The 13,550-nt window shown below is 44.2% G+C and overlaps 1 long non-coding RNA gene across 1 annotated transcript; it reads right to left on the minus strand.

Annotated features, from left to right (window-relative positions):
• Positions 1 to 207: 207 nt before the first annotated feature.
• On the minus strand, positions 208 to 10,675 carry LOC105514948. Its single transcript, XR_001002245.1, has 2 exons — positions 10,470 to 10,675; positions 208 to 804 (listed from the first exon to the last, which is right to left on the minus strand). It is a non-coding gene; the product is annotated as an uncharacterized LOC105514948 (long non-coding RNA).
• Between the last annotated feature and the right edge of the window lie 2,875 nt (positions 10,676 to 13,550).

Consider the following 13,550-nt stretch of genomic DNA (forward strand, 5'->3'; position numbering starts at 1 on the left):
CAGGGGATAACTTCCACACAAATCCCTACCTTCCCACGGCGATGCGGCAGGTCAGGAGGTAAGGACTGGCACTGCAGCTGGTAGCCCTTTCTGACTGGCCAGTGCCCCAACTGAACCACTTGTCCATGGTTTGCGTCTCACCCTTGAAAACACTCCACGGTTATCTTACTTTGAGTTCCCCTAGAGGCAGACTGTGAGACACAGATCTGGGTGCAGGTCATTTATTTTGGATGCGATCTCAGGAGGCAACAGTAAGAGAGTGAGGAAGTGAGGCCTGGAAGGGAAGGCAAGACAGGGGTGTCGATGAGCAGGTTACCAGCGTTGGACAATGGGAGCTTGAGCCTGCTGGGGACTTGTGGGAGATTGCATAGAGCACATCTCAGGGCTGTTCCACCTGAGAGGGGAGGAAGCTGAGAATTTATCCGCCAGCTCCATTTGTCATTGGTAGAGAGCTGCTTCCAAGGGCATTAACTCCCTGGCACTTCTGGCCTGGCCTGTGTTCAGCTGAGAAAGGCTGCCAGGCAGGTAGAGAAGTGCGAATGCTTACAGCAGGTAGCTGGTGGTGTGCACTGAACAATTCACTGAAGAAGCGGGCTAGTATGACAGAGCCTGCTGCAGCAGTAAAAATCAGTGATGACATGCATAGCAGGCAGAACTGCTTTCCAGGTGGCAGGGGATCTCCAGTCATGGAGGTTTACCAAAAGGAGACTGGCTGTGTTTTTCCTGGATGATTTGTTTGTATGAGATCCCACAATACTCTGGCTCCTGGACTGCTTATTTACAGAGATTTCAGGATTCTCCTGGCTGGAAAAAAAAAAAAAAAAAAAAAAGAACATGGAGAAACTTCAACATTCAACATTCTAGGAAAATTTGGCTTCACAAAGATACTATCGACTCATTGCCTGCTTCCTGCTAATCTAACCATTTTCAAATTCCCCTTCGCAATTACTGCAATCAAGTTATTATCAATCATACTATCAATTGCTTGCCCCGCTCTAGGATGTAGGTTAAATATTCTTGTGTCAGTGGGATGCTGCATCCTAGATTTTCATTGAAATCTAATGACTTTCATCTTCAAAGAAACTGTTTGGAGCTAGTGCTCCATCCCCACCCCTGCTGGTTTAATTACGGCACTTCATACATTTCACATTCTGAAGATAAACACCCTGTTCAGCATTTATCCCAGGGAGATGCTTTTCAAGAGGTAATGTTCCTAAAGTGCCCACTCCAGTGAAAGGATGGCTCATCACCTCAACCTTGTGAATGTGTACTGGCTTCTGGTGAAATGCAGCCAGGAGGCTTCAGCATCCTCCCAGCTGGTGCCTCCCTGTGCTGGGACCTGGGCCCATGCTCCAAACAGCCACAGAGAGAGTCTTGGTGATCGAGGCTGGAAATAATACCAGATCATTGAGTGGGCACTTCTGGAAAGTAGAGCATTTGGGTTTTTTTCAAAGCATTGTTATATGTTTAATGTGTGCTTCCTCAATTTTCCCACCATTTACTGAACATTCATTTAACAGGTATCACACCACCAAGAAGTCATCAAGACTTGGAGAAGGTGGGAGGAATTTAGGAAAGATAGTGCAAGACGAAGAAGATGGGTACCATTGGTGGTCCTGAGATCAATGGGGCAACAGGTGTTGTAGCTCATCCTGCCACCTCCCTTCTTCTAAGTGTCCCCTCAGAAAGAGAGGCCCATGGGAACTACGAATGCCTGTCATGTGCCAGGTACCATAGGCACAGCAGTAGACAATGCAGGTATCCTTCAAAGCATCCTGTCCACACAAAAGTCACATTTCCAAGGAGCAGGACCACACACACACACGGAAATATAAAACAATCACTAATTAGGATCAGATCCATGAAAGGGAAAATAGAACCCCACATTGAAGAAATATAGAAGGGAAGGTGTTTAGGAGAGTTGAGCAGAGAAAGTGTATCAGTTTAGGTCTTCCGAGAAGCAGATGTCAAGACAGGAGTGGATGTGCATGAGATTGTTAGGTAGAATGCCAATGAAGGATAAAAGGTGAAGGAACAAGACGAGACAGGGAGAGCCTTCAGGCTGAAATGCATATCTGACACCTGGGAAAGGACAGAAAGAAGGAGGGATTGAGTAGGGAGAGTCTCAGGTACAGTGGAGCTCTGAGAAAGACTCAGTTGGGTTCATGAGGAGTTCTGGGAAAGACTCGGTCAGATTCAGTGGGTAGTACCTGAACAAAGCAGATGCACATCAGGCAGGAATGGTCCAACCCTGGAACCCAAATGTTCTCTCTCACTAACAGCAACCTGAGGGAAATGTGGGCTTCACATGAATGCCATGGTGGATCCTAAGGTGTGGCTGCTAGAAGCTGCCATTCAGCTATGCTCACCACACCAGGTCCTCTTGAGGGGAAAGCTGCATGGGGCATCTCTATGGCCTCCACAGTCCACCCCTTGCTTTTACAGGTCCATTTCTCCACACATGTTTGGGGAGCAATTCCTCCCTAATTCCCATGGGCCTCTCTTTCTGAGGGGACACTTAGAAGACAGAAGGTGGCAGGATGAGCTACAACCCCCATCACCCCATTGATCTCAGGACCACAAATGGCACTCACTTTCTCCTTCTTCCACTGTCCTTCCTAAATTCCTCCCACCTTCTCCAGGTCTTGATGACTCATTGGTGGTGTGATGCAACCTTTATTGCTGAGGAGTCTGAGTCCTTGGTAATCATACATTTTGTTTTGTTTTGTTTTGTTGTTTTTTGTTTGTTTGCTGTTTGTTTGAGACACAGAGTCTCGCTCTCTTGTCCAGGCTGGAGTACAATGGCGTGATCTTGGCTCACTGCAACCTCTGCCTCCCAGGTTCAAGCCATCCTCCCACCTCAGCCTCCCAAGTAACTGGGATTACAGACGCATCCAAGTAACAAATCCCAAGTAACTGGGATTACAGGTGAACCATGCCTGGCTAATTTTTGTATTTTTTGTAGAAACAGGGTTTTGCCATGTTGCCCAGGCTGGTCTTGAATTCCTGGGCTCAAGCGATCTGCCCACCTTGGCCTCTCAAAGTGCTGGGATTATAGGTGTGAGCCGCCATAACCAGACTTACCATGCATTTCTTACGTTGTGCTTTCTGCATGTGTTCCTTCACAGTTACAATGGGGAAAGGGAAAACCAAGTTCCACATATATTCCTCTTCATCCCCATTGTGTACTAGCAGCCCTATCCCTTCCTGATGATATGATCAATTATCCCTGCCATGGTGGTGACTCCTCTCTTACCTGCTAGCCCCTAGATACAAAGTATTTAAAGCACCCTGGTGGCAGTGGTAGTTTTGTAATTCAGTGGTACTCTTGCTGTGTCCCTGGCAAGAGTATATCCTCTTTGGGAACCAAAGTCTTTAATCCCAGCAGAGTCCATGGTTGGGAGGATGGAAAGCATAAAGTTCCCTGCAAGGTCAGTGGGAATAATGTTAAGGGATGCTTCCATTCCTTAGTTCCTGAGTCCATGTACTTTTCCTACCTGGGACCCAGGGATCTCTGATAGAATGCATATATTGCACTCTGAAAGATGGCATCTGATGGGCTTGCCTCCAAGCTGGCACTTACTTGTGCATTTGGAAGGCCATTCTAGCATTATATGAGGCCAGCTCTTTCTGGATGATATGGTACATGATACAACCAGTAGACCCTATGGTCACTGACTCAATTTTACACCTCCTTCACTATAAAATGGGTTCCCTAGACAGATGCTAGATTGTGTGAGATTCCATGTCTGTGAATCAGGAATTCTACAAATCCCTGAATAGTTGTGCCAGCTGAGACTCTGCAGGCAGAAAGGCAGAACTACACCTGTAACAGGTATCTATCCTATAAGGTTGAACCACTGGTCCTTCTAGACTAGAAGGGGCCCAATGTAGTCAACTTGTTACCAAGTGGCTCAGTGGTCTTCTTGAGGAATAGTGCCAGATCTAGAGGCTCAGTATTGGTCCGTGGTGCTGGCAAGTTAGGTATTCAGTGGCAGCAGTAGCTAAATTGTCTTTCCTTTCTGGAAATTCATAATTAGACCCATACTAACCTTTGTCTCTACGATCATGGCCATTCTATTCATTTGTCCATTCTGCCAGTTCTGGGGTGGCCAGTGATGAAGAGTGGTTAAAGTCAACTGGCTGATATAACTCCCCAATGCAATCCCTCCCCCCTCCCCTCCTCCCCATGATGGCAGTGTGTGATGTTCCCCTTCCCGAGTCCAAGTGATCTCATTGTTCAGTTCCCACCTATGAGTGAGAACATACGGTGTTTGGTTTTCTCTTCTTGTGATACTTTGCTAAGAATGATGGTTTCCAGCTGCATCCATGTCCCTACAAAGGACGCAAACTCATCCTTTTTTATGGCTGCATAGTATTCCATGGTGTATATGTGCCACATTTTCTTAATCCAGTCTGACCAACATGGCACAAGTATACATATGTAACAAACCTGCACGTTATGCACATGTACCCTAGAACTTAAAGTATAATAAAAATAAATAAATAAATAAATCTCACAACTCAAAAAAAAAAAAAAAGTCAACTGGCTGAGTCATTTTGTCTTCTTATTCAGTGCCTCTTCTGTGGTGGATAGTTTCTGGTCAGAGTTAATATGTGATAAAAAATCTTCAAAATTCACACCAACGTCCATATGTCCATCCACATGTCTCAACCTAAGACCTCCTTGTCTCCAATCCTTTCATCCTTTTCCTTCCAGGACTCTGATCAGTCAGCCAGGCTATTGGCCTCTGTCCAGGAATCTTTATATATTCTCAACTCAGGCCACTTCTCCTTGCTTTGAAAGATATTTTTTCTGGGTATAGAATTCTAAGTTGATATGTTTTTTCTTTTGTTTTTTAAAAAATATTGCTCCACTGTCTTCCCACTTGCATTGTTTCCAACAAGAAATCTCCTGTCACCATTATCTTCATCTGTGTATACCATGACTCTTTTTTTCTCCCCTCTGGCTGCTTTAAAGACTTTCTTTTTATAGCCAGTTTTGAGTAGTTTGATTACAATCTGCCTTGTTATGGATTTCTTCATGTTTCTTGCTCTTCAATTTTGTGGAATTTCTTGAATCTGTGAGTTTATAGTTTTTATCAAATTTGGGAAATATTTTAGCCATTACTTTTTAAAATTTTTATCCATGTTTCTCTCTTCTCTCCTTTGAGTACTCTACATATAACATGTCACATAAAGTTGTCCCGCAGTTCACTGATGCTCTGTTTGTTTTTGTTCTTGTTGTCTTTCTTCTGTGTGTTTCAGCTCAGGTAGATTCTACTGCTGTCTTCAAGTCACTAATCTTTTCTTCTGCAGTATCTAATATAGCATTTATCTCATGCAATGTATTTTTTATCTCACATATTGTACTATGAGACCTAGAAGTTCAATTTGGATCATTTTTTCTATTGCATATCACTACTTAACTTTTAAAATATATACAATACTGACTACTAAATATTAACTAATGTCTACTAATTCTAACTTCTGTGTCAGTTTTGGTCAATCTTATTTGCCTGATTTTTCTCCTTATTATGGGAGATATTTTAATACTTTTTTTCATGCCTAGTATTTTTTATTGAATGTGAAGTATTGTGGGTTTTACTTTGCTGTTTGCTGGATTTTTTAATTCCTAAAAGTATTCTTGAGCTTTGTTTTGGATATAGTTCAGTTATGCAGAAACAGTTTGATCCTTCAGGGTCTTGCTTTTATGATTCATTAGGCAGAACCAGAACAATGTCCAATCTACAGTGAATTATTCTACATTACTGAGTCAAGACCCTTCTGTGTATTCTACCCAATGCCTCATGAATTTTTAGATTTTCCCTTATGGCTAATGGAAACAAGCACTGTTTCCAGCCCTCTGTGAGTATGGAGTGCTATTCCTTATAATCCTTTCGGAGGGTTCTATCCCTAGCCCTGGTCAGTTTCCTCACACATAGGTATTTATCAGTTCTTTTCTGAATACTTGAGGGAATCCTTCTGTAGACCTCTAGAGTTATCCACCTGTGCAGCATTCTCTTCTCCAGTGTACCATCCTACAAACTCTAACTGCCTTTTTCTCTCCCAACTTTCAACTCTGCCTTCTGAACACGAGAGTCTACCTGAGTTTCCCCTTTCTGGGCCATAATCTGGAAAATCTCTCACGGTAATAAGATGGGGCACTCATAGGGCTCCCTTCATTTGATTCCCATTTCTGAAAGGTTATTCCTCTTCATTGCCTAAATTTTCATGTCTTGAAAACTAATGTTTCACATATTTTGTGTATTTTTGGTTGTTTCAGGAACAAGAGCAAATCTGAAACTTGCTACTCCATCTTAGCTGAAAACAGAAGTTCTCCACCTCTGTTCCTCCATATTTGCCTTCTGTTTGTAAATGTTAGGCAGCAGTCTTATTGGCTGCCTGAATATTTTGCCTCTAAAGACACCAGGCTCATTATCCATGCTCTCAGTTCAAGCCACCATTGGAGCCCTTCTGACCTTGCCAGTCTTTATGATAATTGCAGTCCTCTGGCTTCTGCTATATTAGGAAGTCATTATCTTCCTAATGGTCCAGTTCTGCATCTGCCTCTCCTATCAGCAGCCTTAATCTGCAGAGGAGAGCCAACAATGGGTTACATGGGAGGCTGGTGTGCGTCTCACCAGTGCACTCCTGATGTTATTGGTGAATGGTGTGCCCTCTTGGTCCTCCAATGGAACATATCCTCTATGGGCCTTCTGGCCTCATATATTGCATGTCCCTTTCCCTCAGGTTTTTTAATCCTGCCAGAGAAACTCAGCTATTTTTACTTCATCTCAGTATGGGCCATTGCCTTCTCTAGGCTTCTAGAAAGCTTTTTTAGCAGTGAGTTTGTCCCATTTCCTCAGATCTTTGCAAGGCTATTAAATCGTAGTTCCAAGAAAGTGATGTCAATTCAATGAATTCTTATTTGTTCAGTTATATGTTCTGGACCTTTTCATCAAACACTCCAGAAATCCTATCCCAGAGGTACTCTCTTGCCTCCTGACAGCACATACTTGCTCATTCATGCAACTCCCTCACAAGACCTCTTTCTCCTCTTGTCAGGCTTAGCACACTCACAGTAGGTTTATACTGGCCTGGTATTCATTTTTTTTTTTCTTTTCTTTCTTTTTTTTTTTTATTATACTTTAAGTTCTAGGGTACATGTGCATAACGTGCAGGTTTGTTACATATGTATACTTGTGCCATGTTGGTGTGCTGCACCCATCAACTAGTCAGCACCCATCAAATTCATCATTTATATCAGGTATAACTCCCCAATGCAATCCCTCCCCCCTCCCCCCTCCCCATGATAGGCCCCAGTGTGTGATGTTCCCCTTCCCGAGTCCAAGTGATCTCATTGTTCAGTTCCCACCTATGAGTGAGAACATGCGGTGTTTGGTTTTCTCTTCTTGTGATAGTTTGCTAAGAATGATGGTTTCCAGCTGCATCCATGTCCCAACAAAGGACGCAAACTCATCCTTTTTTATGGCTGCATAGTATTCCATGGTGTATATGTGCCACATTTTCTTAATCCAGTCTGTCACAGATGGACATGTGGGTTGATTCCAAGTCTTTGCTATTGTGAATAGTGCTGCAATAAACATACGTGTGCATGTGTCTTTGTAGTAGAATAATTTATAATCCGTTGGGTATATACCCAGTAGTGGGATGGCTGGGTCATATGGTACATCTAGTTCTAGATCCTTGAGGAATCGCCATACTGTTTTCCATAATGGTTGAACTAGTTTACAATCCCACCAACAGTGTAAAAGTGTTCCTATTTCTCCACATCCTCTCCAACACCTGTTGTTTCCTGATTTTTTAATGATGGCCATTCTAACTGGTATGAGATGGTATCTCATTGTGGTTTTGATTTGCATTTCTCTGATGGCCAGTGATGATGAGCATTTTTTCATGTGTCTGTTGGCTGTATGACTGTCTTCTTTTGAGAAATGTCTGTTCGTATCCTTTCCCCACTTTTTGATGGGGTTGTTTGTTTTTTTCTTGTATATTTGTTTGAGTTCTTTGTAGATTCTAGATATTAGCCCTTTGTCAGATGAGTAGATTGCAAAAATTTTCTCCCATTCTGTAGGTCGCCTGTTCACTCTGATGGTAGTTTCTTTTGCTGTGCAGAAGCTCTTTAGTTTAATTAGATCCCATTTGTCAATTTTGGCTTTTGCTGCTGTTGCTTTTGGTGTTTTAGACATGAAGTCCTTGCCCATGCCTATGTCCTGAATGGTACTACCTAGATTTTCTTCTAGGGTTTTTATGGTATTAGGTCTAACATTTAAGTCTCTAATCCATCTTGAATTAATTTTCGTATAAGGAGTAAGGAAAGGATCCAGTTTCAGCTTTCTACTTATGGCTAGCCAATTTTCCCAGCACCATTTCTTATACACCAGTAACAGACAAGCAGAGAGCCAAATCAGGAATGAACTTCCATTCACAATTGCTTCAAAGAGAATAAAATACCTAGGAATCCAACTTACAAGGGATGTAAAGGACCTCTTCAAGGAGAACTACAAACCACTGCTCAGTGAAATAAAAGAGGGCACAAACAAATGGAAGAACATACCATGCTCATGGATAGGAAGAATCAATATCGTGAAAATGGCCATACTGCCCAAGGTTATTTATAGATTCAATGCCATCCCCATCAAGCTACCAATGAGTTTCTTCACAGAATTGGAAAAAACTGCTTTAAAGTTCATATGGAACCAAAAAAGAGCCCACATTGCCAAGACAATCCTAAGTCAAAAGGACAAAGCTGGAGGCGTCACGCTACCTGACTTCAAACTATACTACAAGGCTACAGTAACCAAAACAGCATGGTACTGGTACCAAAACAGAGATATAGACCAATGGAACAAAACAGAGGCCTCAGAAATAATACCACACATCTACAGCCATCTGATCTTTGACAAACCTGAGAGAAACAAGAAATGGGGAAAGGATTCCCTATTTAATAAATGGTATTCATATATTAATAAAGAAATTGAAGCATGCTATACCTAATAAAGGTGCACAAATCCTGAGTGTATTGATGGATTAATTTGCATGAAGTAAACACACCCAGACATCCATCACCCAGGTCAAGAAATGAAACATGGTGAGCTCTCCAGAAGCTCACCTTATGGTACCTTCCAGTCAATGCCTCCCTTCTAAAGATAAGCATGAGCCTGACTTTTGCATCACAGGTAAATTTTGTTTGACTACGAACTCTTTACAAGTGGAATCATGTAGTATGTATGCCTTTGTGTCTGGCTTGTTTGCCTCAACCATGTTTGTGAGTTTCATCCATGTTTTCACATGAGGTTGTAGTTCATGCATTCTCATTGCTGAGTAGTAACCCACTGTATGATTATATCACAGTATAATCATCTTTTTTACTGTTTATGGGCATTGGTTTTTTTTCCAGCTTTGTGATATCACCAATAGCACTGCTATAAGCACTCTTGTATGTGTCTGTTGGTGAACATATGAGCACATTTCTGTTGGGTGCATATGAAGGAGTAGAATTGTGAGGTCTCTGGGTAGGTGTATGTGCATCAACTATATTTTGAAACAAGTTGGTGAGTGGGACTTTTCTCTCTAAGTCCCTGATCTAAGTTTGTCAAAAGATAAGTGATAAGTGCCCTATATTATATAGAGGAGCTGGAGGACACACTCCCTCAGATTTCTTAAGAGATATCCTAACAGGTCACCCACTAAGACCAAAGAGTATCCCCATCACCCACTCCAATCTATATAAGGAGAAGAGTAAATGTTTGAGAGAAGTATGGGGAAGTAGTCAGCTTTGAGAGTTGTCATCCTGGGCAGAGAGCACTGTGACTCAGGAAGAGGGATGGAAGGGGATAAGGCATGGAAGGCACAGCAGCCACCAAGCATGGGAGGTTGCTCAAGAGACTGGCTTCAGGGACCAGCCTGACACCCATGGCTGGTGGCTTGCTGAGCTGTGGAGTCTGGGAGCCCCATTCCACCCTCAACTGGGATAGGATGAGATGAGATAAGAACCGTCCTGGGAGTGTATACTTAGGAGCTTAAGGACACATGTCTTAGGCTGGGTTCCCCCTGGAATCAGACCCCGTGCTAAAGACTCAAGTACAGCAGTTTGATAAATATTCCAGGAAGTACGGAGAGGGAAGTAGGAAAATGAGAGAGGGATGGAAAGGAAGCCAGTACAGTGTGTATTAATGAGCGGGGACCGCTGTGGGCAACTGGAGCTCAAACCCATTGATGACTATCATGCACACACCATGTCCCAAATAAAGGCAAGGAAGTTGGGGTATTTGTCCACTGACTCCTATTCCCAGGCATGTCAGCTCCCCTGGTACATTGAGCAGAGCCCACAGGAAGAAAGTCACAGGTGCTAACCATGACTTTCACCCCATGGAATATGACAGCAAGGAGAAGTGCATGCCTGCTACAGCATATATGTACAGAGATTCACACCCGCTTCTTACCTGGAGAAACTCTGGAAGTGGGGGTCAGACTGGGGCAGGCCTCTGTGAAAAGATGAGGAGAGAGGCAGCAGCAGGCACCCTATACCACCTCAATTTGCTGTAGCAAGACTGCACGAGTTTCCTGTGAACCAAATACAGGCCACGGGAGGTAGCTAGGCTCAAGATGTCTTGATGGCATCTTGTCTGTTAGTTGCAGGGTTTCCTGCAAGAAAGGAGATCAAGAGGAAGGTCCCATGAGGTCAGCTAGAGAACAGGTAACCCACACCCAGAAATAGTGTAACACAGAGATCCTTCCTGAGAAAACCATGATGCCCCATGAAAGCCAACAGAAGGTGCCACTCCCTGATAGAATTGATGCCTTGTAATGGCCCATCCAAGATGACATCTGTCCTCTCACCTCAGGGCTCACACACAGGGGATAGAACACCCACAGCAGCAGATAAGAGGGCAAGGAGGGAGGAAGATGCCAGACAGTCCCAGTTCCCCAACCTCCCCTCCTCCAGGATTCCAGCTCAGGTCGGGCTGAGACAAGAGGTGGGAGGAAGACTGGAATAGCCTGCAAGACTGGATTTGATAGAAACTGGGCAGGACATTTTAATACCTGAAAATGAGTCAATTACAGAAGTTAACAGGAAAGCTAACCCATCCATCTGAGATATTGACAAGGGAAGGAGCAGACGAGACAGTTTGAAGGCAGTAGTGTGTGAAGACTGTTTCATAAATGGCTAACATCTCTGTCCTGCTTCTCCCTCCTATGTCTGAAATGCCCCTGCCCTCAGCCCACCACAGCAGAATCCTTTCTCTCCCCCAGACACAGGGTTTTCAGCCAAGCATCATCATCATCCCTCCAACCATTGCAGTAACGTGTTCCCGTGTTCCCAATGGGGTGGGCCTGGCCTTCCCAGGGTAGGCGCATCTCTCAGGCATTACCAATCACAGGACTCCATCCCATCAAAGCTAGGAAGAAAAAGATGCTCGCAGAATGTCCTGTGTTTTCTTAGAGTCTGTATTCATCTATTGGGCATCTACTCACTGGGTCAATTGTATTAACAATATTTGCTTCTTTTCTGTAGTATTGATGCTCTGACATTTGTGGTCTCTCTAACTGGGGAGAAACTGCCTCTCCCAGGACTAGCTGATTCCTAGAGAAAATAAACAACTCAACCTAACTACACACCTTTCATATGCAAACCAACCAACCCTGAGTTCATACCCCCAAACACCTCCTTTATTCAACTCTCACGCTGCAAGGCAATATTTGCCTTGCCCCACATCAACCCAAGCTCAAGTACCAGACCACCAGGCACAAGTCCCTATGCCCCAAAGCCTGCCAGAATTATTCAGAATAGCTAATTCCAAACTAACTACCCCACACACCCATAGCCAATGCCTTGCCTTGCCTGAGGAAACCCTAATAAAGGCTCAGGCAGAGGCTTTCCCCTCACTCCCTCTGCCTCCTGACCAAAGCTGATGCTTCTCTCTGTGGCCTCGTGTGGTGTGGTATGTCCCTCCTCTCATGAGCTGTTCAGTAATAAAGGTCTTATTTCAATGTCACTGACCCCTTTGTGTCATCCCATGGCCCCTCTGTATATTAAAATCCTGCAGGTACACTTTGAGACACAGGATACAAGGACCTTGAAAACTGGAGCTGTCAGGGACATCTTTACAGCCCCATGTAGAGAGCTGCTAAATAACCACCCCAACCCAGGGGAGGCAGAGCTGAGAAATCAACACACGGCCACAGTGTGGACCACACTTTTGTAGCACCTGGGTTCACAGGTTTCACCCTGAGCATTCTGTTTATGTGAGCCACAAACAAAACAAAACAAGAGTTTTTTTTTTTCTTTTTTTTTTTCTTAACTTTGCTTTAACCAGGTCAAGATGCACTTTCTAATCTTTGTAGCTAAACGTTCTGGCTAATGTACTCTCTTCCCAAATCCCTGATTAAGTCTCACCTCCTCCAGGGAGCCATCCCAGGTTACCCCAACGTCGAGTCTCTCCCTCCTCACAATGACAACTGCTCCCAGGATCTTGTAACATCTTCTATTACTCTCTCACATGCCATCGCATACTATTCTCTAACCATCCCATGATTTCCCTGTGCTCCCAGTTTCTAGAGCGCAGGGGTGCTCTTTAGGTCTCTTCCTGGGAATGCTCTTACGCCTCTAATTAATTTGGAAGCCTCCCAGAGGTACCTATCTGTGACCAAATCATCAATGGGCTAACAGTAGGTGATCTTCCTGCTCCCCCTTATCCCTAGATGCCCACACATGGCCTCACTGGAGAGGCTATATATAAACCCAGCTGCAATTTCTCTGCATCTTGTCCTAAAATTCAAAGACATCACAATTTCCCCTTGACTTCCCCTGAAAAATCAAGAACCACATCACTTCTCAAGGCTCACCTGGCCTGGCTCACCTGGCCTGGCTCACCAGCCAGTGGAAAAGCCCGAATGGGCTAACGCTAATGTAAACCCTTGTGGGTACCTAGTTCAGCTTTGGTTTATCTCACCTTCCCCAACTGGTTAATTATGGGGAGAGGAAGAGAGTAATGACACCACTTCCCAGCCTCTGTGGTCTGCTCCATTCATGGAGAGGACACAGCACTTTGGGGGTCACAGTATTCTGAGTTCAAGTCCTGGCTCTACCACTGCCTGACTGTATGTTTTCAGGCAAGTCTCGTCCCTCTCTCTAATCCTTGGGAACTTTTGATCTGAAATAGGGTAATTAATAATCCAGACAGTGAACTGGGCGCGGTGGCTTACGCCTGTAATCCCAGCACTTTGGGAGGCTGAGGCGAGCGGATCACCTAAGGTCAGGAGTTCGAGACCAGCCTGGCCAACATGGTGAAACCCTGTCTCTACTAAAAATACCAAAAATTAGCCAGGCATGATGGTGGATGCCCATAATCCCAGCTACTCAGGAGGATGAGGCAGGAGAATCCCTTGAACCCAGGAGGCAGAGGTTGCGGTGAGCCAAGACCACGCCATTGCACTCCAGCCTGAGCAACAGAGAGACTCTGTCTCAGAAAAAAGAATGAAGGAAGGAAGGAAAGAAAGAAAGAAAGAGAGAGAAAGAGGAA

The sequence above is a fragment of the Colobus angolensis genome, unplaced genomic scaffold (assembly GCF_000951035.1).
Source record: "Colobus angolensis palliatus isolate OR3802 unplaced genomic scaffold, Cang.pa_1.0 Scaffold251, whole genome shotgun sequence".
In the NCBI taxonomy this organism is placed as follows: domain Eukaryota; kingdom Metazoa; phylum Chordata; class Mammalia; order Primates; family Cercopithecidae; genus Colobus; species Colobus angolensis.